Source organism: Salmo trutta, unplaced genomic scaffold (assembly GCF_901001165.1).
Source record: "Salmo trutta unplaced genomic scaffold, fSalTru1.1, whole genome shotgun sequence".
In the NCBI taxonomy this organism is placed as follows: domain Eukaryota; kingdom Metazoa; phylum Chordata; class Actinopteri; order Salmoniformes; family Salmonidae; genus Salmo; species Salmo trutta.
In genome coordinates this window covers 63,298-68,475 of record NW_021822863.1, presented here as the reverse complement: position 1 = coordinate 68,475, position 5,178 = coordinate 63,298, and positions in this window count along the sequence as shown.

Sequence of the window (5,178 nt, the reverse complement as noted above, 5' to 3'; positions counted from 1 at the left end):
CCTTCCAGCCTCCTTCCTCTCCCACCCTCCCTCCTCTCCCAGCCTCCCTCCCTCCTCTCCCAGCCTCCCTCCTCTCCCACCCTCCCTCCTCTCCCTCCTCCCTCCTCCCTCCTCTCCCCCCCGCCTCCCTCCCTCCTCTCCCACCCTCCCTCCTCTCCCACCCTCCCTCCTCTCCCACCCTCCCTCCCTCCTCTCCCAGCCTCCCTCCTCTCCCACCCTCCCTCCTCTCCCTCCCAGCCTCCTTCCTCTCCCACCCTCCCTCCTCTCCCAGCCACCATCCGTTTTCCTCCTGCGATCAGAAGCGGTGATGTCCCTTTAGCAGTAGAAACAAGCACTGTTTCCTGTCCACCGCTGTCTGCTTGCTAACTTCCTGCAGATTTGTGGTTTTGTACATTCTGTACATGATCACATCACAACATGGCCCTCCATAAATAAGAGTAAATGGTGCTAAACACACACACACACACACACACACACACACACACACACACAGTGAGGGGAAAAAGTATTTGATCCCCTGCTGATTTTGTACGTTTGCCCACTGACAAAGAAATGATCAGTCTATAACTTTAATGGTGGGTTTATTTGAACAGTGAGAGACAGAATAACAATTCTACTTCAACAACAAATGTTGTTTTGGTTCCAAATAATCTATAGTTATATCCAAATAGCTCCGTTTTGTTCGTGCGTTCAAGACACTATCCAAAGGGTGACGCGCGGACGCGTATCGTGACAAAAAAATTCAAAATATTCCATTACCGTACTTCGAAGCATGTCAAACGCTGTTTAAAATCAATTTTTATGCGATTTTTCTCGTAAAATAGCAATAATATTCCGACCGGGAGTCGTTGTTTTGGTTCAAAGACTGATAATCTAAAATGGACTCTTCTCGTGCACGCGCGCGCCCGTCTCATTGTTCTCAGATTGACCACTTACCAAATGCGCTACTGTTTTTCAGCCATGGGCTGCAAAGTCATCATTCAACGTTCTGGTGCCTTCTGAGAGCCTATGGGAGCCTTAGAAAATGTCACGTTACACCAGAGATCCTTTGTTTTGGATAGAGATGACAAAGAAGGCCAAGAAATGGTCAGACAGGGTACTTCCTGTACAGAATCTTCTCAGGTTTTGGCCTGCCATTTGAGTTCTGTTATACTCACAGACACCATTCAAACAGTTTTAGAACCTTTGGAGTGTTTTCTATCCAAATCTACTAATTATATGCATATTCTAGTTTCTGGGCAGGAGTATTAACCAGATTAAATCGGGTACGTTTTTTATCCGGCCGTGAAAATACTGCCCTCTATCCATAACAAGTTAAAGGGATTGCTCCTAACCGCAGCTTGTTACCTGTAAAAAAGACACCTGTCCACAGAAGCAATCAATCAGATTCCAAACTCTCCACCATGGCCAAGACCAAAGAGCTCTCCAAGGATGTCAGGGACAAGATTGTAGACTTACACAAGGCTGGAATGGGCTACAAGACCATCGCCAAGCAGCTTGGTGAGAAGGTGACAACATTTGGTGCGATTATTTGCAAATGGAAGAAACACAAAAGAACTGTCAATCTCCCTCGGCCTGGGGCTCCATGTAAGATCTCACCTCGTGGAGTTGCAATGATCATGAGAACGGTGAGGAATCAGCCCAGAACTACACGGGAGGATCTTGTCAATGATCTCAAGGCAGCTGGGACCATAGTCACCAAGAAAACAATTGGTAACACACTACACCGTGAAGGACTGAAATCCTGCAGCGCCCGCAAGGTCCCCCTGCTCAAGAATACATATACATGCCCGTCTGAAGTTTGCCAATGAACATCTGAATGATTCAGAGGACAACTGGGTGAAAGTGTTGTGGTCAGATGAGACCAAAATGGAGCTCTTTGGCATCAACTCAAATCACCCTGTTTGGAGGAGGAGGAATGCTGCCTATGACCCCAAGAACACCATCCCCACCGTCAAACATGGAGGTGGAAACATTATGCTTTGGGGGTGTTTTTCTGCTAAGGGGACAGGACAACTTCACCGCATCAAAGGGACGATGGACGGGGCCATGTACCGTCAAATCTTGGGTGAGAACCTCCTTCCCTCAGCCAGGACATTGAAATGGGTCGTGGATGGGTATTCCAGCATGACAATGACCCAAAACACACGGCCAAGGCAACAAAGGAGTGGCTCAAGAAGAAGCACATTAAGGTCCTGGAGTGGCCGAGCCAGTCTCCAGACCTTAATCCCACAGAAAATCTGTGGAGGGAGCTGAAGGTTCAAGTTGCCAAACGTCAGCCTCGAAACCTTACTTGGAGAAGATCTGCAAAGAGGAGTGGGACAAAATCCCTCCTGAGATGTGTGCAAACCTGGTGGCCAACTACAAGAAACGTCTGACCTCTGTGATTGCCAACAAGGGTTTTGCCACCAAGTACTAAGTCATGTTTTGCAGAGGGGGTCAAATACTTATTTCCCTCATTAAAATGCAAATCATTTTATAACATTTTTGACATGCGTTTTTCTAGATTTTCTTGTTGTTATTCTGTCTCTCACTGTTCAAATAAACCCACCATTAAAATTATAGACCGATCATTTCTTTGTCAGTGGGCAAACGTACAAAATCAGCAGGGGATCAAATACTTTTTCCCCTCACTGTAAGCGTGCGCACACACACACACACACACACACACACACACACACACAGTCTAAACAAGAGTAAAACGGTGCTAAGCAGCCAAGTGAGAATGAAAATACAGATGTTCTGCCTCTCATCCTGAAAAATTCTGTTTCACCATTTCAGCACTTTCCTGCCCGCCTCGCGAGATTAAACTAGATTCTCGTTTGTTGGCCTGAATTGCAAATATCTGACTTTGTTTTCAGAGAGTTGCAGATTCATTTCCTTCATAGTTTCCAGGGGAGTTTGTTTCCTTCCAATAAAAAAAAAAAATAGGCTTAAAAACATTTGAATGAGGTTGTTGAAATAATGAAAGATGAACTCATTCAGTGATGCCTTTCCGTCATTAAAATATGAGTGGAAAGTCTGGGTGCTAGGGGAGAGCATCTATGGTTGTTTTCCACATCATTGTGTGTCCGTTAGGTAGTATGATGAAACAGGTAGACCTCTCTCTCTCTCTGATGTATCAGGTAGTATGATGAAACAGGTAGACCTCTCTCTCTCTCTCTGATGTATCAGGTAGTATGATGAAACAGGTAGACCTCTCTCTCTCTCTGATGTATCAGGTAGTGTGATGAAACAGGTAGACCTCTCTCTCTCTCTCTCTCTGATGTATCAGGTAGTATGATGAAACAGGTAGACCTCTCTCTCTCTCTCTGATGTATCAGGTAGTATGATGAAACAGGTAGACCTCTCTCTCTCTCTCTCTCTGATGTATCAGGTAGTATGATGAAACAGGTAGACCTCTCTCTCTCTCTCTCTCTGATGTATCAGGTAGTATGATGAAACAGGTAGACCTCTCTCTCTCTATGATGTATCAGGTAGTGTGATGAAACAGGTAGACCTCTCTCTCTCTCTCTCTCTGATGTATCAGGTAGTATGATGAAACAGGTAGACCTCTCTCTCTCTCTCTGATGTATCAGGTAGTATGATGAAACAGGTAGACCTCTCTCTCTCTCTCTCTGATGTATCAGGTAGTATGATGAAACAGGTAGACCTCTCTCTCTCTCTCTCTCTGATGTATCAGGTAGTTTGATGAAACAGGACGTGGCACACAGAGTTCTCTGACAGACACACACACACACACACACACACACACACACACACACACACACACACACACACACACAGACAGACAGACAGACAGACAGACACACACACACACACACACACACACACACACACAGACACACACACACACACACACACAGGCTGACCCTGCCAGACACACACAGACACACACACACACACACACACACACACACAGACACACACACACACACACACACAGACACACACATACACAGACACACACACACAGACACACAAACACACACAGGCTAACCCTACCAGACACACACAGACACACACACACACACAGACACACAAACACACACAGGCTAACCCTGCCAGACACACACAGACACACACACACACACACACACACACACACACACAGGCTAACCCTGCCAGACACATGTATGTCCACATCTGCCTCCCATCAGCCACAGAGAGAAAGTGTCAACAGCAAAAAGACATGGACACAACCAACCACATCCCAACCCCTCATCACAGTCTGTCTATAACACACACACACACACACACACACACACACACACACACACACACACACACACACACACACACACACACACACACACACACACACACACACACACACTATAACACACACACTATAACACACACACTATAACACACACACCATAACACACACACTATAACACACACACTATAACACACACACACACACTATAACACACACGCTATAACACACACACTATAACACACACACACACACACACACTATAACACACACACACACACTATAACACACACACACACCATAACACACACCATAACACACACACACACACACACACACACACACACACACACACACACACTATAACACACACACTATAACACACACACTATAACACACACACTATAACACACACACACACACACACACCTTAACACACACACCATAACACACACACTATAACACAAAGACCTTAACACACACACTATAACACACACACTATAACACACACACACACACACACCATAACACACACACACACCATAACATACACATGGTGAGGTGGGGGGGTCGTGACCTTAGCCAGGGTGAGGTGGGGGGGTCGTGACCCTAGCCAGGGTGAGGTGGGGGGGTCGTGACCTTAGCCAGGGTGAGGTGGGGGGTCGTGACCCTAGCCAGGGTGAGGTGGGGGGGTCGTGACCCTAGCCAGGGTGTGGTGAGGGGTCGTGACCCTAGCCAGGGTGAGGTGGGGGGGTCGTGACCCTAGCCAGGGTGAGGTGGGGGGGTCGTGACCTTAGCCAGGGTGAGGTGGGGGGTCGTGACCCTAGCCAGGGTGTGGTGAGGGGTCGTGACCCTAGCCAGGGTGAGGTGGGGGGTCGTGACCCTAGCCAGGGTGAGGTGGGGGGTCGTGACCCTAGCCAGGGTGAGGTGGGGGGGTCGTGACCCTAGCCAGGGTGAGG